Source organism: Rattus rattus, chromosome 6 (assembly GCF_011064425.1).
Source record: "Rattus rattus isolate New Zealand chromosome 6, Rrattus_CSIRO_v1, whole genome shotgun sequence".
Lineage (NCBI taxonomy): Eukaryota > Metazoa > Chordata > Mammalia > Rodentia > Muridae > Rattus > Rattus rattus.
This window is the reverse complement of record NC_046159.1, coordinates 79,622,878-79,650,032: the sequence shown is the minus strand read 5'-3', so window position 1 is coordinate 79,650,032 and position 27,155 is coordinate 79,622,878.

Genomic DNA, 27,155 nt, shown 5'->3' with positions numbered 1-27,155 from the left:
CTATGAAATATGAGGCAGGTCTGGAGTGTTGTAGTATTCTTTTTGTTGTTGTTGTTGTTGTTGTTGTTGTTGTTGTTGTTCTTTATTGTTGCCTCCAGAGAATCATATGCAGATTTCTCCTCTAAATGCTCCTAATGTTTTCTGTTTTCTTATCTCTTACCCACCTTCCTCAAATACCCAGCATTTCTATTTCTTATCAGGTTAATATTCACCTATATGAACTTTCCACTTTTTTCCATTTTTATTAAATTGGGTATTTCTTATTTACATTTCACATTTTATTCCCTTTCCTGATGTGTTGTATTATTCAGTACCCTGTTTGTATTCTTACCTGTATTGCAATTTTGATGTTAAATATTAACTTCTCAATTTTTGCAGGAATAAACTGACAAATATTCAATTTAACTATTTTAGGAAAATAAATTATAGATTTAACTCTCCCAAAATGCAAGCTATCACACAAATGCTTGTACTCATTTGCAATACACTGAGATAGCCTATTGTATGCATTGATTATAGCTTCCTTTCATGCAAACTTCTCATGAAATCATGTAGAGCCACTCTGTATTAACTGTCTTCAGCTTCTTTTCTGTAGCAAATTGAAAGGGGAGAGATTATTCTTCACAGTATTTATTCTAGCACTTTCCCCTCCAAGACTTTTAATTTGATGAATAAAAAGAAGTCTATTTAGGAGTCATATTCAACTTTGTGCGAAAGATTATCTTTTAGTAAATCCCTTTTCCTTCCCGAGTTCTATGGATTGTGTCCTGGGTATTCCATAGTTTTTTTGGATAATATCCACTAATTAGTTAGTACATACAATGCATTCATTTTGGGTCTGAGATATCTCACTCAGGATGGTATTTTTCAAGTTCCATCCATTTGCCTGCAAAATTTAAGATATCCTGTTATTCTTCTTAACAGTTGAATAACATTCCATTGTTAAATGAACTACATTTTTTATATACATTCTTCTGTTGTGGGACATCTGGTTTGTTTTCAGTTTCTGACTATCACAAATAAGGCCGATATGAACTTCATGGAACACATGGCCTTGTGGCATGTTGGGACATCTTCTGTGTGTATGTTCAGAATTGGTATAGTTGGGTCTTCAGGGAGATCTATTTCCAGTTTTCTGAGGAAGTTCCAGATTGATTTCCAGAGTGGTTTTACCACTTTGCAATTCCACCAGCAATGGAGGAATGTTCTTCTTTCTCCACATCATCACCAACATGTGCTCTTACTCAAGTATTTGATCTTAGGCATTCTGACTGGTGTGAGGTAGAATGTCAGAGTTGTTTTGCTTTCCATTTTCCTGATAACTAAGGATTTTGAACATTTATTTAAGAGTTTCTTGGCTTGTAGAGATTCCTCTGTTGTGAATTTTCCGTTTAGTTTTATACCCCTGATGTTTTATTGGGTTGTTTTTTTTTTTTAATTTGGTTGTGTTTGTTGTTTTGTTTTGTTTTGTTTTCATGTTTAGCTTCTTGAGTTCTCTATATATTTTGGATATTAGCCCTCTATCAGATGTGGGGTTAATGAAGAGATTTTTCCAGTCTGCAGGTTGCTGATTTGTGCTATTGACAGTGTACTTTGCATTACACAAGATTTCCAGTTTCTTGAGATCCCATTTATCAATTCTTGATTTTAGAGCCTGAGCCATTAAAGTTCTGTTTAGGAAATTTTCCCCTTGACTATGAGTTTGAAACTTTTCCCCACTTTCTCTTCTACTAGATTTAGTGTATCTAGTTTTATATTAAGGTCCTTGAACCACTTGGACTTGAGCTTTGTGCAACTTGATAAATATGGATCTATTTAAACTTTTATACATACAGACAGACAATTAGACTAGCACCATTTATTGAAGATGTTTTCTCTTTTACTTAAGTGAGGATGCTTCAGTCCCACTAGGGAGTGAGAAGAAAGCAGAGGGCAGAGGGAACAATGTAACTGGGTGGGAGATGGAAGTGGTATGCATAGGAAAAAAGAGAAACATGAACAAGTATTTGGGGAAGGACCAAGAGTGAAGCTCCAAAGGCAGGCAGAATGCATGGAAATATACAACCTTGGGAGGTGGGATTTTGGATGACACTCTAGAATATACCAGAGACCTGGAGGTGAGAGAATCTCAAAACTTAATGGGAGGGACCTTAGATGAAATGCCCAACAGTGAGGAGAGGTATCTTGTGGAGTCCACCTCCAATAGAAAGACAGGGCATCAAGTAGAGAGAGGGGGTTGCTAGCCCACAGTCAAAACTCTGACCCAGAATTGTCCTGTTAAAAGAAAAGTAGGGACGACTGTGGAGAACAGACTGAGGGAAAGGAGATCCAGTGACCAGCCCAAATTGAGACCTATCTCAAGGGAAGACTCCAAGGCCAAACATTATTACTAAGGCCATGGTATGCTCACAAAAAAGGACCTATCATGACTGCCCTCTGAAAGAACCAACAAGGAGCTGAAAGAATTAGATGCAGATATTTACACCCAACCAATGGACCAAAGCTGCTGACTCCTGTGGCTGAATTAGGGAAAGGCTGGGAGAAGTTGTGGAGGAGGGTGACCCAAGAGGAAGATCAGAATTCTCAACAAACTGAACCTCCAATATCTCTCAGACACTAAGCCACTAACCAGGCAGCATACTTTTGCTGATCTGATGCCCCTGACACATATACAGCAGAGAAATTCCTGTTTTGTCTCAATGAGAGAAGATGCACCCAATGCTTGAGAAACTTGAGGCTCCAGGAAATGGGGAGGCATGGGGGATTATGGAGATATGGGGATATCCTCTTGGAAATGGGAAAAGAAGGAATGGGACAAGGAACTGTAGGATCATGGACCACGAAGGGGATAACACCTGTACTATAAAAAAATTAAAGATAATAATAATGATAAAAAATAAAATCACTTTTAATTATGTAAATACAAGTAAAAAGAAATAATAATATGAGATTTCTGAGTGCCTACATTTCAGTAGAATGAAATTATTCAAATCATAGGGCATATAGTTTTCCTAACTAATGGATTTACTCAAAAGAAAACTATTTACAAATATAATAAATATATTAATGGCTTATTTATTTCCATAATATTAAAATTAATTAAATTCAAAACAGTAAGTTCAAAGTTATTTAAATGATTTATTTTCTTTAATTAAATGATTAATTAATTAATTAATTAATATGCTCGACATGCCAACCGGTTTCCCCTTTTCCTCTCTTCAAATTCCTCCCTGACTCTTTTTTTTATTTTTTGTTTGTGCAAAAAACTTTCATGGAACTAGGTGAATAGAACCAGCAAGAAGAAGAAAAAAACCTTTCACAACCAAATACAGATAAACTCATAAAGTCATATCAAATAGATGCATACATATTTACATATCCATGCATTCCATAGGAGCTCTGTTACATACTTATCTCATAATTCCATGCTTACACAATCCATATTTATATATACATATGTGGTAAAAGAAAAAATTTGCCAATTTTTAACCCTGATTTGGAAAATGACAAATCACTTTGAGCATGGGGAACATGTTCTAGAGCCTTTGAGAGAGATGAAGAAATTCTCAGAAGCCCTGAAGTAGATAGTGAAAATACTAGAGTCTTTTATGTAGACAGAGAAGGCCCTTGTGCCTCTTGGGAAGATATGGAATGTTCAGCATTCCCTTGGTTACTATATTTATTGCATGATGAAATTAAATTTTCTACACGTGTTTATTGCTCATTAAATTAAACCTAAATTCTGAAAAAAATCCACTTCCTCATTAATACTCTGCCTATGTGGGAAAAAAAAACTATTCCAATGCTGAAGTTAAATGAGGATAAGAAAAACTTTTTTTTTGTCTTTATTAACGAGTATTTCTTATTTACATTTCGATTGTCATTCCCTTTCCCTGTTTAAGGGCCAACATCCTCCTAACCACATCCCCTCCCCTTCTCTATGGGTGTTCCCCTCCCCATTCCCCCCCATTACCACCCTCCCCCCAACAATCACTTTCACTGGGGGTTCAGTCTTGGCAGGACTAAGGGCTTCCCCTTCCACTGGTGCTCTTACTAGGATGTTCATTGCTACAGATACAGTTGGAGTCCAGGGTCAGTCCCCTCCCTGACTCTTTAATACCCCATCTACTCCTCCCCTGCTCTGAGGAGCAGGGGAAGCTTCCCATGGATAGTAGCCACCCTTGACACATCAAATTGCAATAAGACTAGACCCATCTTCTCCTACTAAGTCACGGTCCAACAAGGGGATTTAGCTATAGTATTATTTAATAAACTAATAGTTCTCTCTGCTTAAGATGTTGTTTCTTAAATTGTTTTACTTAAAGTCTCAGAAGCCAAGACCTTAATCCGGAAAGGCAGATACTTTTGTACCCATTTAACTTGACCACAAAATTTTTGTAAGTAATTGAAGATGCATTGTTTAGGAGATTTTAATCTGAAGGATAATAAATTTTTTGTTGAATAATAATATATCCAAAATAAATAAAAGGTGATGCCTTTTACCTTTTATCCTGAGCTGTGTTTACATTTTGCTTTTGGTTTATTTACAAGGAGAGTGAAGCACCCATTTGCCTATTGATTAGACAAGCAGGAAAGGAGAGTGCCGTCCATGAAGTGAATGGTCAATACACTCAGAGATTCAATCAGCACTGGCTTCAGGGCTCTATGTATACAATATTGACATAGAGTAGGGATATATTATTTTGTCTCTTGAAGTAAAATTTTCTACTGATATTGATTCATTTGCTATTGATTGATGTAGGAACAGAGAATGCAAAATGTTCTTTATGATCAGGATAGAAAGGAGTAGAGAAAAACTGAGTCTAAGCCAAGTACGATAATGTAATGTCCTTGAATAAGAGTAGGAACAGTAAACCCTGTCTGGAGGGCTAACATTGTTTTAGTAGTTGTATTTATACCCTTGAGACCATGTAACATGTAAAATGTATTCTTTTTCTTTTTACAAAGTACTAAAATAGTAGAGTTTCAAGGACCAACTGAACATTAAATATTTTATAGTTGCAATTTTTCCTACACTAGATGTTGAGTTGTTTGAGTTTTCCCCATGAAGTGAGCATTGATCAAACTTACTGGGTCATACCTGCTGTGAGGAAAAACAAAACAAAACATTCCTAAATGATGACAGCAGAGCCCTTTTCACTTACACTATGGGAGGCATCCAGGTAGGTGAAATGGGTCATAGGGAAAGGGATACTGAGACACAGCTGGATTAGAAACTCTCAGGAAGGAACAATAACCACAGACTGCATTGCAGACAATGCCAAGTTCTGACAAGAGGTGTTCAACAAAATAATTAAAAAAAAAAAGATCCTCCTGCAAGGGTTCAAGCAAAGGAGAAAGAGGAAGAGGAGAAGGAGGAGGAGGAGGAGGAGGAGGAGGAGGAGGAGGAGGAGGGAGGAGGAGGAGGAGGAGGAGGAGGAGGAGACACATGAAAATGAAATGGAGAAAATACAACCTACAAGCAAAGAACATAAATGAGAGAGAGAGAGAGAGAGAGAGAGAGAGAGAGAGATTCAAGAAACATGTGGCATCATTAAAATACTAAATATTTGAATTAAATGAAGAAATAAAAAGATAAGTCAAGCCAATGGTGTAAATTGTCAACAAGTTCATGGCAGATTTGCCCAAATTAAAAAATGTCAAAGCCATGCAGATTTAAGAAGCACACCACAATGGGCAAAATAGACAAGAAAAGGTAGAAAAAAGGAAGGAAGGAAGGAAGGAAGGAAGGAAGGAAGGAAGGAAGGAAGGGAGGAAGGAAGGAAGGAAGGAAAGAAGAAAGAGGAAGAATGGAAGGAAGGAAAAGAAAGTAAGAAAAAGTTTCCATGGCATAGCTAATAAACTAATTATGGAGAACAAAGAAAGTTCATTATTGAATGTTGCAAAAGAAAAATCGCAAGTCCCATGCAAACATAATCCACCTGAATAACACCTGATTATTCAGATTGAAAATTGAAAGCTAAAGTAAACTGGAGAAATGTACTACACATTCTAAAAGATCATGGATGTCAGCCTATAGTATTGTGACAAGCAAAATTATCTGCCATAGTTGAGAGGAAAAGATAAATTCTTCATAATTCAAACAGCTAACATAAGTCATGTACATACAATCTGTACGGAGTAATCTCTAAAGCATATAAGAAGTGATGCTTCAGACTGAGTAAAAGAGGAAAAATATCCAAGAGTCTATAAAAAGAAAATAAATGTTGTTATAATTACTGAAACACAAAGTCCAGCTGAAAAGGCAAACAGCAAAATAGCAACAGAATAATTGCAATCAACATACAGTTTTCAGTAACAATATTAAATTTTATTAAAAATCAACCCTCCTATCTTATCTAGTTTGGTGGCTGTTTATGTAAGGGAATCATGTGGGGCAGGCTCTGAATGGGCGTGGCTTAAGCCTCTGTTCTAAACTTTGCCTCCCTATCCCCTCCAAAAGGTATTCCTGTTCCCCTTTTAAAGAAGGAGTGAAGCATTTGCATTTTGGTCATCCTTCTTGAGTTTCATGTGTTCTGTGCATCTAGGGTAATTCGAGCATTTGGGCTAATATCCACATATCAATGAGTGCATACCATGTGTGTTTTTCTGTGATTGGGTTACCTCACTCAGGATGATATTTTTGAGTTACATCCATTTGCCTATGGATTTCATAAAGTCATTGTTTTTATAGCTGAGTAATATTCCATTGTGTAGGTGTACCACATTTTCTGTATCCATTCCTCTGTTGAAGGCCATCTGGGTTCTTTCCAGCTTCTGGCTATTATAAATAAGGCTGCTATGAATATAGTAGAGCACCTGTCTTTGTTATACATTGGAGCATCTTTTGGGTATATGCCCAAGAGAGGTATAGCTGGGTCCGCAGGGAGTGCAATGTCCAATTTTCTGAGGAACCTCCAGACTGATTTCCAGAATGGTTGTACCAGTCTACAATCCCACCAACAATGGAGGAGTGTTCCTTTTTCTCTACTTCTTTGCCAGGATCTGGTGTCTCCAGAGTTTTTGATCTGAGCCATTCTTACTGGTGTGAGGTGGAATCTCAGGGTTGTTTTGATTTGCATTTCTTTCTTTCTTTTTTTTTTCCCCAGAGCTGGGGACCAACCCAGGGCCTTGCGCTTGCTAGACAAGAGCTCTACCACTGAGCTAAATCCCCAACCCCGATTTGCATTTCCCTTATGACTAAAGAAGTTGAACATTTCTATAGATGCTTTTCAGAAATTCATCATTCCTCGGCTGTGAATTATCTGATTAGCTCTGAACCCCATTTTTAATAGGGTTGTCTCCCTGCAGTCTATCTTCTTGAGTTCTTTGTATATTTTGGATATAAGCCCTCTATCAATTGTAGGGTTGGTAAAGATCTTTTCCAAATCTGTTGGTTGCCATTTTGTCCTAACAACAGTGTCCTTTGCCTTACAGAAGCTTTGTAGTTTTATGAGATCCCATTTGTCCACTCTAGATCCTAGAGCATAAAACATTAGTATTTTGTTCAGGAAATTTTCTCCAGTCCCCATGTGTTTGAGATGCTTACCCACTTTTTCTTCTATTAGTTTGAATGTATCTGGTTTGATGCGGATGTCCTTGATCCACTTGAACTTAAGCTTTGTACAGGGTGATAATCATGGATCGATATGCATTCTTCTACATGCTGACCTCCAGTTGAACCAGCACCATTTGATGAAAATGCTATCTTCTTTTTCCATTCCATGGCTTTGATACTTTGTCAAAAATCAAGTGATCATAGGTGTGTGGATTCATTTCTGGGTCTTCAATTCGATTCAACTGGTTTATCTGCCTGTCTCTGTACCAATACCATACAGTTGTTTTTTTTTTTTAAATCACTATTGCTCTGTAATACTGCTTGAGTTAAGGATAGTGATTCCCGCAGGAAGTTCTTTTATTGTTTTGGGTAGTTTTAGCTATCCTGGGTTTTTTGTTATTCCAGATGAATTTGCAAATTTTTCTGTCTAACTCTATGAAGAATTGGATTGGAATTTTGATGGGAATTGTGTTGAATCTGTAGATCGCTTTTGGTAAATGGCCATTTTTACTATATTAATCCTGCCAATCCATGAGCATGGAAGATCTTTCCATCTTCTGAGGTCTTCTTCAATTTCTTTTTTCAGAGGCTTCAAAATCTTATCACATAGATCTTTCAGTTGCTTGGTTAAAGTCACACCGATGTATTTTATATTATATGGGACTATTATGAAGGGTGTTGTTTCCCTAATTTCTTTCTCAGTTTATATCTCTTTTTTGTAGAGGAAGGCTACTGATTTATTTGAGTTAATTTTATATCCTGCCAGTTTGCTGAAGGTGTTTATCAGCTTTAGTAGTTCTCTGGTGGAACTTTTGGGATCACTTAAATATACTATCATATCTTCTGCAAATAGTGATATTTTGACTTCTTCCTTTCCAATCTGTATCCTTTCTATCTCTTTTTGTTGTCTAATTTCTCTGGCTAGGACTTCAGGAACTATACTGAATAAGAAGGGAGAGTGGTCAGGCTTGTCTAGTCCCTGATTTTAGTAGGATTGCTTTAAGTTTCTCTCCATTTAGTTTAATGTTAACTACTGGTGTGCTGTATATGGTTTTAACTATGTTTAGGTATGGGCCTTGAATTCCTGTTCTTTCCAGGACTTTTATCATGAAGGGGTGTTGAATTTTGTCAAATTCATCCTCAGCATTTAATGAAATAATTATGTGGTTTTGTTCATTCAGTTTGCTTATATAGTGTATTACGTTGATGGCTTTCCATGTATTTAACCATCCCTGCATATCTGGGATGAAGCCTACTTGATCATGATGGATGATTGTTTAATGTGTTCTTGGATTCTGTTTGCAAGAATTTTATTGAGTATTTTTTGTGTCGATATTCATAAGGGAAATTGGTCTGAAGTTCTCTTTCTTTGTCAGGTCTTTGAATGCTTTATGTATTAGAATAATTATGCCTTCATAGAAGGAATTCAGTAGCAGTCTGTCTGTTTCAGTTTCGTGGAATAGTTTGGATAGTATTGGCATTAGGTCTTCTATGAAGGTCTGATAGAATTCTGCACTGAACCCATCTGGACCTGGGATCTTTTTGGTTGGGAGACTTTTAATGACTGCGTCTATTTCTTTAGGAGTTATGGGGTTGTTTAAATGGTTTATCTGTTCCTGATGTAACTTCAAACCTGGTATCTGTCTAGAAAACTGTCCAATTCCTTCAGCTTTTCCAGTTTTGTTGAGTATAGGCTTGTGTAGTAGGATCTGGTGATTTTTTTTTAATTTCTTCAGATTCTGTTGTTATATCTCCCTTTTCATTTCTGAGATTGTTAATTTGGACACACTCTCTGTGTCCTCAGGGTTTTCTAGCTAAGGGTTTATTTATCTTGTTGATTCTCTCAAAGAACCAGCTTTTGGGTTTGTTGATTCATTGTATATTATTGTATATTATTTTTTGTTTCTTCTTGGTTGATTTCTGCTCTGAGTTTGATTATTTCCTGCCTTCTACTCCTCCTGGGTGTATTTGCTTCTTTTTGTTCTAGAGCCTTTATGTGTGCTGTCAGGCTGCTGATATATTCTCTCTTTGCTTCTCTTTGCGGGCACTCAGAGCTATGAGTTTTCCACTTAATGCAGCTTTCCCTGTGTCCCACAAGTTTGGGTATGTTGTACTTCATTTTCATTAAATTCTAAGAAGTCTTTAATTTCTTTCTTTATTTCTTCCTTAACCAGGTTATCATTGAGTAGAGCATTGTTCAACTTCCATGTATATGAGGAGCTTTTAACTTACTCTTATTGAAGACCAGCTTTAGCCCATGGTAGTCAGATAGGACACATGGAATTATTTCTGTCTTCCTCTATCTGTTGAGGCCTGTTTTGTGCCTGATTATGTGGTCAATTTTGGAGAAAGTACCATGAGGTGGTGAGAAGAAGGTATATCCTTTTGTTTTAGCATAGACTGTTCTATAAATATCTATTAAGTCCATTTGGTTCATAACTTGTCTTAGTCTGTATATGTCTCTGTTTAATTTCTGTTTCCATGATCTGTCCATTGATTAGAGTGTGGTGTTGAAATCTCCTACTATTATTGTGTGAGGTGCAATGTATGCTTTGGGCTTTAGTAAGGTTCCTTTTATGTATGTACTTGCCCTTATATTTGGAGCATTTATATTTCGGATTGAGAGTTCATCTTGTGGTAGATTTCTCCTTTGATGAATATGAAGTGTCCTTATCTTTTTTGATGACTTTATGTAGAAAATCGATTTTATTAGATATTAGAATGCATACTCCAGCTTGCTTCATCAGACCATTTGCTTCGAAAGTTGTTTTCTAGCCCTTTACTCTGAGGTAGTTTCTGTCTTTGTCTCTGAGGTTTGTTTCCTGTAGGCAGCAAAATGCTAGGTCCTAATTACCTATCCAGTTTGTTAATTTATGTCTTCTTATTGGGGAATTGACTCTATTGATGTTGAGAGATATTAAGGATTAGTGATTGTTGTTTCCTGTTATCTTCGTATTTGGAGGTGTGATTATGTTTGTGTACTTGTCTTCTCTATTTTGTTGTAAGAGGATTAGTTTCTTGCTTTTTTAGGATGTAGCTTGCCTCCTTGTGTTGGGCTTTACCATTTATTATCCTTAGTAGGGCTGGATTTGTAGAAAGATATTGTGTAAATTTCTTTTTGTCATGGAATATCTTGGTTTCGGCATCTATATTATTTGAGAGTTTTGCTGATTACAGTAATCTGGGCTGGCATTTGTGTTCTCTTAGTATCTGTATGACATCTGTCCAGGATCTTCTGGCTTTCATAGTCTCTGGTGAGAAGTCTAGTGTAATTCTGATAGTTCTGCCTTCATATGTCAGTTGACCTTTTTCCCTAACTGCTTTTAATATTCTTTCTTTGTTTTGTGCATTTGGTATTTTGACTATTATGTGATGGGAGGAGTTTCTATTCTGATCCAATCTATTTGGAGTTCTGTAGGCTTCTTGTATGTTTTTGGGCATCTCTTTCTTTAGGTTATGGAAGTTTTCTTCTATGAATCTGTTGAAGATATTTACTGGTCTTTTGAGTTGGAAATCTTCATTCTCTTCTATACCTTTTATCCTTAGGTTTGATCTTCTAATTGTGTCCTGGATTTCCTGTATGTTTTGGGCCAATATCTTTTTCTGTTTTACATTATCTTTGACAGTTGTCTTGATGATTCCTATATAATCTTCTGCTTCTGAGATTCTTTCTCCTCTCTCTTGTATTTTGTTTGTGATGCTTGTATCTATGGCTCCCTGTCTCTTCCTTTGGTTTTCTATATCCAGGGTTGTCTCCCTTTGTGCTTTCTTTATTGTTTCTATTTCCCTTTCAATTCCTTCACCTGTTTGATTGTGTTTTCCTTTAATTATTTAAGGGATTTTTGTGTTTCCTCTCTAAGGGTTCCTACTTGTTTACTGGTGTTTTCCTGCATTTCTCTAATAGAGTTCTTTATGTCTTTCTTGAAGTCCTCCATCATCATGATCAAATGTGATTTTAAACCTAGATCTTGCTTTTCTGGTGTGTTAGGATATTCAGTGTTTGCCTTGGTGGGAGAATTGGGCTCCGATGACGTGAAGCGATGGAGTCTTGGTTTCTGTTGCTTGGGTTCCGGCACTTGCCTCTCAGCATCAGGTTGTCTCTGGTGTTACCTTGTTCTGTTATTTCTAGCAGTGCATGACCATCCTATGGGCCCTTGTGTCAGGAGTGCTATAGACCTGTTTTCCTGTTTTCTTTCAGCCAGTTATTGGAACAGTCTGTTCTAATTTCAGGCATGTAGTCGTTCCTGTCTACTGGCTGTCAGCTGGCTTTCACTTTCTTGTGGGTTTGTGTCCTGAGTCTACCAGGCAGGTCACTTGGAGCAGAAGTTGGTCTCACCCCTGATTTTGGGCCTGAAGTTGCTCCTAAGGGCTGGGATTCAGTTCTCCATAAGGGCAGCAACCAGAAGGGCCTGCCCCTCCTTCTCTAAGGTCCCTGTGCACAGGGGGCACAAATGGCTCTAGGCATTTTCCTCTAGAGTCAGAAATGTGGGCAGAGAGTAGTCTCCTCTGGTGCCCAGGCATGTCTGCCCCTCTGAAGGTGTATCTCTCCTGCCATGGGATTTGGGTACAGGGAGCTGTTTGACTGGGTCCCTTCAGATCCAGGCCTATTCTCGAATGCCCATAACATATATTTAATACGCCACACAATTCAACAGATAGGGTCTGGACAAAAGCAAACAAAGATATCAGGACTTGATCTCTTGATGAATTAAACTTTATACTTGGCAAATATCAAGAGAGTAATGTATTTAAATCCTAAGATATATATGTAGCCCACAGAAGCTCCTCTAAATAGACCACACATTGAGACACAAATAAATATTGACAAACTCTGAACTACTGAAATAATTTTTGTATCATTTCTGGCCAAAAAGGTAAAATTTAAAATCAACAGGAACTCATTCTGCAGTAAATATGCAAACTCAAGGAGATGAACACATTATTGAACTTGAGTATTTGATCAAAGAAAAAGGAATCAAGAATAAAATAAAAACCATCACATAACTAATTGAAAATGAGCCGCAACACAACAAAATCTGTCAGGCATAGAAAAAGTAATTGAGAGCCCTAAATATATACTTTTGAAAAGTAGAAATATAACAAATAAATTTCTTGATAATTAATAAATTTGGAGGGTAGAAAGCAAATCAAATCTGTGTGCTGCATGAATGAAATACAATCAAAAAGTAGTGATAAATCTAAGATCTAGTTGAAAGACTAACATGATTATCAGACATTTGACACAATTTTCCAAAATAAAAGATGACTCCAACTAATAGAACCAATTAATGAATAAGAATAATGAATAAGAATAATTAAAAAGGATCCCAGCCCACAGCTCCTACCTCCCAAACGCTGTGGGAGAGACAGAACCCACCGCCCAGACAGGTGGGCACTCCTGAGACTGCAGGCAGAAGAGACTGCCAGTAATGCCCACCCTTGCCCACATTCCTGGCCCAAGAGGAAATTGTATAGGGCCTCTGGGAACAGGAAAATAAGGGCACTCAACACTGCAGTCCAGACACCACCCGGATCTGAAGGGACCCGGTCAAACAGCTCCCTGCACCCAAATCCCATGGGAAGGAGAGCTAGACCTTCAGAGGTGCAGACTCACCTGGGAAGCCAGAGGAGACTACTCTCTGTCCACATTTCTGACTCCAGAGGAAAACATCTAGCACCATCTGGGCCTCCAATGCACAGGGTCCCAAGCGAAGGCAGAGCATGCCCTTCTGGTTGCTGCCCTCATGGAGAGCTGAAACCCCGGCTCTGAAGAGCTACTCCAGGCCTGAGACCAAAGGTAAAACCAACTTTTCTGCCCCAAGTGACCTGCCTGGTAGACTCAGGACACACACACACAGGAACACCTGAAGGTCAGTAGATAGGAATGACTACACGCCTGATAGAAGAACACTCTGTGCCCATAACTGGCTGAAAGAGAACAGGAAAACAAGTCTACATCACTCCTGACACACAGGCCTATAGGACAGTCTAACCACTGTCAGAAATAGCAGAACAAGGTAATACCAGAGACAACGTGATGGCAAGAGGCAAGAGCAGGAACCCAAGCAACAGAAACCAAGACTACATGGCATCATCAGAGCATAATTCTCCCACCAAAGCAAACACTGAATATCCAAACACACCAGAAAAGCAAGATCTAGATTTAAAATCACATTTGTTCATGATGCTGGAGGACTTCAAGAAAGACATAAAGAACTCCCTTAGAGAAATGCAGGAAAACATAAAATAATCAAGCAGAAGCCTATAGAGAGGAAATGCAAAAATCCCTGAAAGAATTACAGGAAAACACAAACAGGTGAAGGAATTAAAAATGGAAATAGAACCAATAAAGAAAGCATAAAGGGAGACAACCCTGGAAATAGAAAACCAAAGGGAGAGATAAGGAGTCGTAGATACAAGGATCACCAACAGAATGCAAGAGATAGAAGAGAGAATCTCAGGAGCAGAAGATTCCATAGAAACCATCAACACAACTATCAAAGATAATGTAAAACTGAAAAAGCTACTGGTCCAAAACATACAGGAAATCCAGGACACAATGAGAAGATCAAACCTGAAAAGTATAGAAGAGAGTGAAGACTCCCAACTCAAAGGATCAGTAAATGTCTTCAACAAAATCATAGAAGAAAACTTCCCTAAACTAAAGAAAGAGATGCCCATAAACATACAAGAACTCCAAATAGATTGGACAGGAAAAGAAACTTCTCCTATCATATAATAGTCAAATCACCAAATGTCCAAACCAAAGAAAGAATATTAAACGCAGTAAGGGAAAAAGGCCAAGTGACATATAAAGGCAGAACTATCAGAATTACACCAGATTTCTCACCAGAGTCTATGAAAGCCAGAAGATCCTAGACAGATGTCAAACAGATACTAAGAGAATACAAATGCCAGCCCAGGTTACTGTATCCAGCAAAACTCTCAAATATTATAGATGGCAAAACCAAGATATTCCATGTCAAAAAGAAATTTACACAATATCTTTCTACAAATCCAGCCCTACTAAGGATAATAAACGGTAAAGCCCAACACAAGGAGTCAAGTTACACCCTAGACAAAGCAAGAAATTAATTGTTTTGCTACAAATCAAAGACACAATGGAGTACTCCTCAGCTATCAAAGCAATGACATCATGAAATTCATAGACAAATGGATTGAACTAGAAAATATAGTCCTGAAGGAGGTAATCCAATCACAGGAAACACACATGGCATGTACTCACTGATAAGTGGATATATACAATCCACAGACCAAATGAAGCTTAAGAAAAAGGATGACCAAAGTGCAGATGTTTCACTCCTTCTTAAAAGGGGAGCAAAAGTATTCATAGGAGGGGATATGGAGGCAAAGTTTGTAGCAGAGACTGAAGGAACGGCCATTCAGAGCCTGCCCCACATGTGGCCCATATATATATACAACCACCAAAACTAGGTAAGATTGATGAAGCTAAGAAGTACCTGGTGACAGCAGCCAGATATAGCTATCTCCTGAGAGACCAGCCAGAGCATGTCAAATACATAGGCGAATGCTAGCAGCAAACCATTGAACTGAGAATGGGGTCCCCATTGGAGGAGGTAGAGAAAGGATTGAAGGAGCTAAAGAGGCTTGCAACCCCATAAGAAAAACAGTGCCAACCCACCAGAGTTCCCAGGAACTAAACCACGACCCAAAGACTATACAAGGACTGACCCATGACTTCAGCTATGTACGTAGCAGAGTCTGGCCTTGTTAATATAATGGAATGAGAAGCCCTTGGTCCTCAAAGGTTGGATTCCCAGTGTAGGGAATGTCGGGCTGGGGGGCGAGAAGGGGGTAGATGATGAAGGAATACCCTTATAGTAGAAGGATAGAGGAATAGCAGGAAAGGAATAACATCTGAAATATAAATTTAAAAAATTCAATAAAAGAAAATAATATACATTTTATTTATTCTACATGTAGTTTAATTTTATACACTTCATAATTATTTATATTTTGAAATAAAATACAGTTATTAATATCAATAATGAAAACAAATAATTACTTAAACTGAAAATAAGTCATATTTTATTCAAAGAAGAGTTTGACAGGAGATAACCTGAATTCTAGAAAACGCTGCTCCGGGGTTTGGGATTTAGCTCAGTGGTAAAGCACTTGCCTAGTAAGTGCAAGGCCCTGGTTCAGTCCTCAGTCCCCAAAAAAAAAAAAAGAAAATAAAAAAAAAAAAGAAAAAAAAGAAAAAAAAAAAAGAAAATGCTGCTCCTATAGCTCAGGTGTTATTAAGGAAAACCTCCAGCAGTCCCTGGGATTGGAACCTCCTAAATACCTGGAGGACAGGGAAGTCCAGGAGGTCTCCCCACACATCTATCAACAGTATAGTTTCTGGCCATTGGATTTTTGTTTATAAAATCCAAGTGATAAAGTTTTCTTGTTGAAGATTGGGCATGCCTTGACTGGACATTATAGAGATTTAAACTGAAACAGCAAGGGAGTTCCTCTATGCTGGCTAGTTTTCACAGCCCCGGGAGGTTCTATATAGACTGTTGATGGAGAAATAAAATCCATAGTCACACCATTTATGAACTCTATAAACTGTACGAACAACTCACCTAGTAAGATATTCCCCCTTGTTCAATGGTGGTACAACTTTTTCAGTGATAGAGCACTGCTCTCTGGCTGGACTTGTATCCCCACTGCAAACCTGTTCAAATCCCATGTTGAAGTAACCGCAGGGCATTGGGAGAAGAGGGAGCCTGAATGCTGTTATTCAGCTAAATTGACCTAGCACCAAGCTTCCTTCTATATATTTACGTTATAAGCATGAACCAGTGCTACCACTCTCAGCTTAAATTAGAGAAGCTTCTCTGCCCAGTGAATAGTGGTGAATGAAGACTCATGGCTCTATAAAGTGCTGAGAGTAAGGGGTAGATGAGAGTTCGGTCTTAAAGAGACCGTTACAGCATCCCCTTTAAAGGCTCAGGGAACATTTCTGAGCAGGAGAATGATCAGGATTTATGGGGAGGGAGTTAAGAAACTGTAGAGACAATAAGCCTCAATTATATGCATATGCAGAATTGTGAAAACACAAAATTATATAAAATATTTAAAAATAAAATAATAAAACAAAGCTGTGAGGTTGACAGGAAAACTCATTCAAATATGCCTCAGAGCAGGAACTATAACAGAAACGCCAACTTTGTAAGAGAGCCTTGAAACCATACCTAAAGAATTTCTCACCAGGGAGTTCTGTCCAATAACTATTTTTTCAGCCTTAGGCTGTGCTACCCTTAGTATTGATCGTTCAGTAGTCTTGCAATTAATCTTTTTGGCCAAGGATGGTTGTTTCAAAATAAAATAACATGTTATCTTCCTTTTTTTTGAATTTTCATTTTTCCTGTTACTCATTGGACTTTGGATCCAGCCAAGGTTTTCTACTTCTTATGTAAGGGATGACAAATTAAATACATATTTTCCTTATTAATTAATCCCTTCAACTAGTGATTATAACAGTATTTGCAATTCTGATCACAGAATGTTTATACATATATATATATATATAATTATTATTCTTTATATTATTCCTTCAGCTTTTTCCCTCATGTGTTTGATCTTGATTTACAAAGTATTCAAATGAACATAATACCAAGGGAGATTTCTGAAATTGACACATTTATGTTGTGAATGTTAATAATAATTCTCTCAATTTTAAAGTGCAGTTGATCACTGAAATTGTGAGAGTTTCCCCGTATATTACTATTCTGAATTTTTATATTTGTAAATTATCTTATAATTGCTTATGTCTTAAAGTTACAGAGTAAAAGATACAGGATTCTGGTGGTAAACTTGGAGTACTGTTATTTCTATAGGATTCAAACCATTTGCACTCTCATAATAAAGTCCCCCACAAAGTGGCCTAAATATTTCCTAATAAGTAAGGTATCCCACTAAAAATTTATTACATATCTACAAATGCCTAAACCAGGTGTTCTCAGCCTACAGGTTGTAACCCCCATGTGGGTCAACTAATCCTTGCACAGGGCCCACAGATCAGATAACCTCATATGAGACACATTATGATTAAAAACAGTAGCAAAACTACAGTTGTGACATAGTAAAGGATATAAGTTTATGGTTGGAGTCACTACAACGTAAGGAACTATATTAAAGAAACCCAGCATTAGGAATGCTGAGAACCATGTGTCTAAATTCATTTCTTTAACATCGACGTGTTTCTCACATCTGTAATCTGGCTCTCAGAAGGCCAAGAAAGGAAAACCATGAATTTAAAAATACATGAGCTGTGTGGTGAATCTTGTTCCAAACATGTTCTAAGAGGCTCAAACCAAATTTTGTGAGTTCTAGAGGGCATGCTTCATTTCTTTTTCCTGCTATATTATACCGTGTTTAGGGAGGATGGCTAATGAAGTGCTTTAAATACTGACAAATAAAAATGTTTTTAAAGTGTGAAAAATCTTTATAACTCTGCCATATAGATGTCTAAGTCCTACAAGTGAGGAATGTGAAATACCCAGAATGATTTCTCCCCAAATGTTCCATTAATTACCATTCTCAATGCTGTTTGAAAACACCAGTATTTGACACAGGCCAATGTCAATGTGCCCATATCTCCAACATTACCTTTCTTCTATCTGATAATTTACATTATAAAAGGTAATTTTCAACAGCTAATACCCAAACTTGAAAACACAGGCCTTCCAATATTTATCTTGTATAGTCACTTTTGGTCTTGAGTTTTATTTCCCTATTAACCCCGTGGTTCATGCATATCCTCTGAGCATCTCCATTGAATGAGGCTAAGTTCTTATATTCCATTCCTTATAGCTTGGTTGGTCCTCATATCTTGAAGAAGGTCATTTCTTCTTTTCAAAGAGGAAAATCATACTGGATTTTATAACATCCATGCATACCTGTAGAAAAGATATCTATTAGTAATGCTTAGCTATGAAAATAATAATGGTTATATTTTCTTTATGCCCATATAATGCTTCAACAATACACTTTCTTTAGATCAAATAAAAATACTAATGTACACATTGTAAATTCAACACAATGTGAAATATGGAGAATAGGGGTTATATCTAACACACCCTGGTCAAAAACAGAAAAAATTGAATTATGCAGTATGGAATCAAAGTAGACATTCATAAAGAAAGATAGTATCCCCCTAAATAACTGAAATAGAGTATGCAGAGAAATTAAACTTCATTATCATGTAGGAGTTAAAGATAAAGTTCATAGAAGATGCTCTAAAAAACACAAAATATAGAGCAGAAAGTTTATGTAAGCTTTAAGATATATATTCAAAATATAAATTATAATATGACAAATGTGAAACTTCTTAATTTAGAATCAAATGTAAGAAGTCACATTTATTTCTATCAATACTTATCCTGTTAGTATTCCTACCTGCTGAGGGTTATGCAGGAGAAACAGCAAATGGCATTAGAGCTCATGGAACATGGTCCATGGGTTACACAGCCACTTGGGTAAGCCTCAGTGTGGCACAACCCTGAGGACTATGTGTCTTGAGGTCTTTGTATTGTTATGGAGTTTTGCTCTGCTTGCTGCCCTCACATCTCTCTTAATCTAAGAATTATATGAAAATGTAATTTCAGTCACTCACTGGACAATATGTCTGGCACTTACAACAACAATGTTCATCTCTTTCAGGCCTTACTGCAGGAGTAGATTAATGATTCAGTCACCACCCTAGGAAAGAACTTGGAGACGTAGATTGCCAATAATGACCATTACTCTTGAAAACATTTGGAAAAATAACATAGTGATGCGAGGTGGAGATGTATTCACTACTGACTTTGATGTAGAGAAACTTAGGAAACAATTTGAAGTTCAGAAAGGCACGCTCTTATTCATTAAGATAGGGACATATTGTGGTCAGGGAACAAGATAGCAGTGGTTGACTACACTCTCATTGATGCTGGGCTGGTGATGATTGATTTCTTATGTTGCCCTTGGCTTCCTGATATTCTTAAGGAATATGATATGATTCCTTAATAATTGCGAAGGCATAGATATGCATTCTGAGGATTCAAGGTAGATATGACTGATTTTGTATAAAATCAGTTTAGATTTGTGATTTTTTTTTAAATTTTTAGAAGATTACTTTAAACACTAATAACTACTCATTTCTTTGTAATGGCAAATTGCTGCTTGCCAGTAAGAGAAACTGGCAGAGAAAACTACCTTGTTTGCTTACACTTTGTTAATCTATAACAAGTTGTTTAGTTACTAGTGTGCATGGGTTTGGGGAATAATTTGTTTCCTTCTGAAAAAAAGTTCGCCGGGCAACTTCGCTAATTGCTGGCTGCATTTGGCATCAGAGCTGTAGAAATCTGGATCCAGCCACATCAGGGGCTCTAAGCAATGATTCCTGAAGGCTATCAACCTCAGTTTACCCACCATATGGATGTTAAAACATTTATTGTCACTTACTTTTATTTTTAGCCTTTCTATCTTTTCATTGTTAGATTGGAAGCAGCTACTGGATTACAACTTTTAACCTTATCAGCTTCTATTACACTTATCAACATTCTGTCTTCATAGATTATTAAGACCTTCAAATTGAATGACTGTGGCTGAATTTCAAAGAGTGTATATGGTGCCATGACTTCCTACTCGCACTTCAGCAATAACAACTGTTATTAGCAAATTACATGGGAATCACTGATGCAATGCATTTTGAAATCAAATCCTTCTTGATCAATGAAAATACTTATCAAATCAATTCAGTGTGTATATACCCCCATCAATTAGGTCTCCTCAAACCCTTTTCACTGGCAGACAAATAATGACCTTCATTTACTACTTCCCACAAGTGGGTCATAATTAAAGCTTATACAGCTCTACCTATTGTTAAATCATTAAAATTCACTGCAGTGATTCAATACCTTGACAAAGGTCCTAATTAGTGAGGAGGTAATTACAGAAAGGGTAATCATGTAGATTATACTACATAAAATTTGAATAGACTATAATATTAATGTAAGAAACAAAATAATGGTATTTATAATAATTTCATTCTATTAATATTAAACATACTTCTGGAGCATTTTAATTCAGAAGTGTGGTTTTATCACCATTATAAAACGGCATTTGAAAATAGTTCCATTTTGTTTGCTAGGTCGGTGTGTCTACTGGTAATCCATTATTAGAGATTTTAAATTATCCTATTGTGTTTGACAATATTGATTTGACATATTTGATTTGTCAATATAGCAAACATAAGTAACTGAGGTTAGTATAAAATCTTGAGAGTCCTTCATTAATATTATCATAATATATGGGGTTTTGATCATGTTGTAGACACAGTGGGAAATCTTAATATGTTTTCCATAATAAAATGATTTGAGATCCACAGGTATTAAATGCACTGGGTTATACAATGTAAAAATTAAAATATTTACAGAGAAATACAGTACCTATGAAAGCAATTAAAACAGAACATATGAGCATAACTGAAGTTCACTATGCATGTATTAGGCAATTCACAAAAGATAATATTTTTAGAAGACCAGAAAGTTTAAGATTAACAAATTCTTACTGTTATTTTGTTCATATTTTTTATTAAAAATTAGGTTTGCTTGTAGGGAAAGGGAGGGACTTGGATGGGAAAGGTGACCAAGAGGAGAAGAGGGGAACATGATTTGGTATTGGGGGTGGGAGGACTGAAGCCCTGAGGGCCAGCAGGAAGAATGGAAACTGGCAACCTCAGGAGGAAGTGGAGAGACCCTCCAGAACGTACCAGAGACCTAGGTGGTGAGAGACTCTCAGGACTCAAAGGGAAGGAACTTAAATGAGATGCCCTACAATGGAGAGAGGGAACTTGTAGAGCCCACCCTCCAGCAGAAAGACAGGCAATCAAGTGAGTGATGGGGTTGCCATTCAACAGTCAAAACTGCGAAGCATAATTGTTCCTGTCTGAAAGAACTGCAGGGACAAAACTGGAGAAAAGCCTGAGGAAAAGAAAGTCCAGCAACAGGCCCAAAGTGGGTTCCAGCTCAAGGGGAGGCCCTAAGATCTAACACTGTTCCTGAGGCTATGGGGAACTCACAAAAAGGGATCTATCATGCCTGCCTACCAAAAGACCCAACAAGCAGCTGAAATAGTCAGATGCAGATATTTACATGTAACCAATGGACAGAAGCTGCTGACCCTTGTGGTTGAATTAGGGGAAAACTGGAAGAAGCTGAGGAGGGCTACCCTGTGAGAAGAACAGCTGTCTCAATTTTCCTGGGCCCCTAGATCTCTCAGACACTGGATCACCAACCAGGCAGCCCACACCAGCTTAGAAGAGGCCCCCAACACATATACAGCAGAGGACTGCCGGGTCTGGGTTCAGTCAGAGAACATAAACCTAACCCTCAAGAGACTGGAGGACCGGGGTTGGGGCTTTAGCTCAGTGGTAGCCTAGCAAGCGCAAGGTCCTGGGTTTGGTCCCCAGCTCCGGAAAAAAAAAAGAGAGAGAGAGAGAGAGACTGGAGAACCTAGGAAGTTTAGAGGTCTCGTGGGATGGGTGAGGTGGAGGTGGGAAAAATCCTAGTGGAGATGATGATGAGGAGGTATGAGATGTGAAATAGTCGGAGGGAGGACTCGGGGATAAAATCTGGAATGTTAAATAAAATTTTTTTTTGTGATTTTTATATATTCTGTATTATATCTTACTTCTGTCAGAATTTCAGAATATATGTGTATATATACAACCTTTCTTTTTACATATGTATATGGTCTATATATTAATGATTGATTTTTGTTTCTTCTCAAAAGCATTCCCAATATTTTTATGTAATGCAGCATCCTAGTTTTTACTTTTCTTTCTACTTTTAACCAAGTCAGTACCTCACAGCTACAGCTTCTCTTGTGGAAGAGAAAGAAAAGAAAGTACTACACTGAGCTGTGTTTCATTACAACTGGCTGAGCTGTATTAGTTTAAAATAGTTTGTTGTGTTGATGTTAAAGCATAAAGGCACAGAGTCTGATTTAGAAACCTGAGGACCAGAAGTCATAACACACATTCCACAGCAAAGCATTAACAAGGCTTACACTCACAAGAGCCAAGCAGTACAGGCAGGATTTCGGGCTAACAGTATCCTTAGAACATAAAGTGGACCATTGTATGATTTGTAGGAGGAGGGACATTCTGTGAAGGCTGCCTAGTGTGTAACTGAACTGGAGAAAGTCAAGATAAGTTTGAGACAAAGAACCAGTTTTCATATATATAGCTGTGTACCCCATATATAAAAAATATTGTGTGCTCTTCAGATCATGGAAAAGTACTGAAATATTTTTCATGTTGTTTCTTTTAATTCTCTCTAAAAACAATATAAAGGCTAGATTGAAGATGAGAGCAATTAGAAATATTAGGAAGGCGTTCCTTGAAGCATTTCATGAAGAGGTGCTTGCTGAAAAGCATCCTTAGGTAGACAGCTGCTAAACACTTGAGGACTTTGCAGATCAAAGTAATATTTGATGGAGATGGGAGGAGGGAGTTGATTCAAGAAACAGCTGCCATTCAGTAATTAACACATTTCATTTTTGGCCATCAAAATATTTCAAGGTAAGACTCTTTTTCTTGTTACTCTACTCATAGAAATTTTATCTACTTAATAGTTTTTAATTTATTGTCTGCTGTCTGAAAGAATATAAAATTTTAATTAACGTGTTTTGACTTTTTCATTCATGCCTTCTAGAAAACTGTATCAAATGACTTATTTTATAATATTTTAAAATTACTCACACAGCACTTTCATCTGTACAGAAGTGTACATAGCTTTGTTTCCTTCCAGTAGATATCACCGCTCAATCTATAAACCTGGTTAATTTTTAACAAATATAATGCAAATTATTTTACTGTATAGACAACAGTTCTAGACTCCTCCACTCTCTTGCATGTTCCTCGGGTAGATATTTGAAACTTCCTCAACCATCTTTTCTGTTTCCTCTCGCTAGAATCTCTTGATTCATCTTGGTTTTTCCTGTGTACCTCTTGATGTCCTAACATAAACAAATCCTTCTGTCTTGTGTCCTTGATGAGCATACCTTCTTGCTTCTCCTAAGTTATGTTTCAATCAGATAAGTAGAGCTAACTTGCATGACATGAAGAGTGTAGGTTTTCTGGTGTTTGACCTTACTCCGTTATAAAGACAGAACAAAGGCTATTTAAACAGTGTGAGTGGGGGGAATTTGATTCTTTTGTCTACTCTTGAGATTATTTGTCTCCTACTGGGGTACCTTGCCTAGCCTAGGGTTTGTATCTAGTCTCAATGCATCTTGTTATGAGGTGTTCAGTCCATGTCCTCTATGAGGCTTCTATATTCTGAAAGGAAAGGGAGAAACAGTGGATGTGGAGTAGAGGAGAAATGAGAAAGGGTGTTGAAGAGGAGTAGAGGGTGAGAATGCTGAGGTTGGACGCACTGTATGAGAGAATAATTAATGAAAAGAGAAGCAAAACATAAAAAGGAAGTGGTTACACCTGGTCTTTCTGTTTTTATGTTCCTGCCCTTACTATCGTCTTTCTTTTACAATTTTCTTTCACTGTCTTCCTTGAATTCCAGTCAAGACCTAAACTAGTCAAGATTTAGGGTAAATTCTCTCATTTCAGAAAATCTTATTAAAAAAAAAACTCATTGACATGACCATAAACAAATCTAATCTAGGCTGTCCCTCAGTTACAGTTCCTTCCAAGGTGAGTGCAGATCTTGCCAAATTGGCAATTCAAATTAACTATCACAATCATTCTTTCATAACATTTTACCTTTTTTTTTGTACAATTTTCTGGTTTAAAAAATGCATAACTTATATGCTTATAAGCTATAATGTTGAAAGGTATCAGAAAAAAATTAAAAAAGAGGATGATGATAAAATAGTTTTACTAATTCCATTAGGAAAAGAATTCACTATGGGTATTAGAGTATAGATAGAATAACACTATCATAATTTGTTCTATACATTATCAAACTACATCTAGACTCAATTATGATTACATGACACTTGAGCCACAATATTAAAATACTTTTTAAATCAGTGTTTCCAAAGAGGTTAAAAATAACTAGTTATCCTTAATAATATAGCTATATTCTTTGTTTCATGTGTTGGAATAATTTGGTTTATGCTTGAGTTTCAAATTATATTAAAATTAATTATTTGGCCAAAAATCATACTTAGTCCATGGTTGTACTAATGATAAATAGTGTCCTCTTCACCTATAACAACAGACATATTTCAAGTCTAAAATGTATCTATTGTCTTTGCCCTCAACTGTTAGAAATAAATTAAATAAAATGTATAGATTAACTAAATTTGCCTACTGTTTTCCAATTACATACTTATAGAATACTTAATATACTATTAAGACAATAACTTACAAAAATTTTAGTGTATGAGCCCATTATAGTGAAGATAGCAACAAACAGCTCAAAAAAGAGTAAATACATTCAGTATTTTAAGGAATATAAACCTGCGTGGACTCATAATGACTAAATAGACAAAGTGAAGTGTGCAGAAGTGTGCAGGAGGGAAAAAACCCTCCTTTCAAAGTTCTGGTTATCCCTGTAGAACAGCCAAGAATGTAGGTCCGAGTTTTAGGACTAGTGATGAGAAAACTAACTACCCACTTTGTAAGACTATTTCCCTATGCTATACAAAGATGCATAACTTGAGGTTCAAGACCTAATTTGCCAGAAATAACCAGTTTAAGAACTATACTTGAGCAAACAGGCACAATAGCATAACTTATTTTCACAATAAATGCTAGGACTTTAACTGCAAAGAATAACAAAGAGAACAGTTTATATGAGTTTGAACTAATGAAACATTATTAATTATATTTTTAAATTGGATATTTTATTTATTTACATTTCAAATGTTATCCCTTTTCCTTGTTTCCCCTTTGGAAATGCCCTACCTAATCCTCCCTCCCCCTGCTTCTTTGAGGGTGCTCCCCCACCCTTCCACCCACTTCTGCCTGCCAACCCTGGCATTCCCCTACAATGGGGCATCAAGCATTCACAGAACCAAGAGCCTCTCTTCCAACTGATGTTAGACAAGACTACTCACAGCTAACCATTAGACTGAGCATGGGGACCTCAATGGAGGAATTAGAGAAAGGACTGAAGGGGTTTGCAAGCCCATTGGAAGAACAACAATATCAACCAACCAGAGCCCCCAGAGCTCCCAGGAACTAAACCACCAACCAAAGAGTACACATGAAGGGACTCATGGCTCCAGCCACATATGAGGTAGAGGAAGGCCTTGTCTTAATCATATTCTTTGGGGAAACTCCAACACAATGCGTGAGACTGCTTGCTTGCCCTGTTCCAGCAAAGGTTTGTCTCTCGAATTTTCTTTGACTCATTTTTAGGAAAAATAGAGAGTATAATTTTTATATCAACAGAAAAGATCAAAATAAGCACAAAATAAATAAATAACAAAAAATATGATAAGTTATGAAAACTGGATTTAAAGAGAAATCAATACCATCCCAGAACCCCCTGTTATCTTTCCTTTCAATCTGTACATTTTTATTACAGCAACAAATATGAATAGTAAGCCATTTTTCCTATTAACACTTTTGTCCCGAATTTATATAATAAGTGCTTTTTCCTTATTGTCTTTCATTGCCCAATACTTTGTGTAATAACCTGATACTGTGTTGCTCAGTGGTAGATATTGACTGAGTAATACTACACGATATGCTACAATCAGGTTTATTAAGACTGTATTTGTGATGACTGAATGGACAAATTTCAATGCAGAGAGGACTAACTGTGGCCCATGGTTCCAGTGCTACCAGTCCATTTAAGGCAAGGAAGCTGTCATTCAACAAGGGAGTTTGTTACATCGTCATCCAGGAAGCAGAGAAGGACAATTACTCTGGCTTCCTCCATTCCTCTGTCTCAGTATAGATCCCCAAACATAAGTTGGATTTCAGTTGCTACTTTCTGGAAATGCTCTTACAGTTAGCTAGTTAAATGAATCTAACAGAATTGACACTGAAGAGAGGCTTCGGACGAACTCTGCAACAGTGCCGCTATGGTCATCCCTAGCATGCATTTCACTGTGCGCATGTAAGTAATCTTGATGTACTCATACTTGCGGGATTTGCTGCTTCAGAAGCTACTCAGATTTCGACATTAATGGATACTGACACATTGTTTTACAAATGTTTCTAATAATGCAAACTCCCAGAAGCAGCTGCTCCACATCCTTGTCCATACACGGTGTCAGTCTCGTGCATTTTTCACTTGCAGTGTTCATATAGTATCACTACACAAGGATATGAATATGTAATTCTGTGGTGACTAATTAAATTTAACAATATTTGGCATATTTATTCATCATTTCAGTGACATTATAAAGTGTAGCATAAGTATTTTTGTCACCTTTAAAACTTTCTTTTATAAATAATCAAAGGATTTTATCAGTAAATACACATTCCTTATATATAAGGAATATATATATATATATATATATATATATAATGTCTTGCTATTGTTTGTCTTTCCTCAATGTACCATTTGATTCTTCACACATTTGTGATGTCTTTGGTGGAATAAAA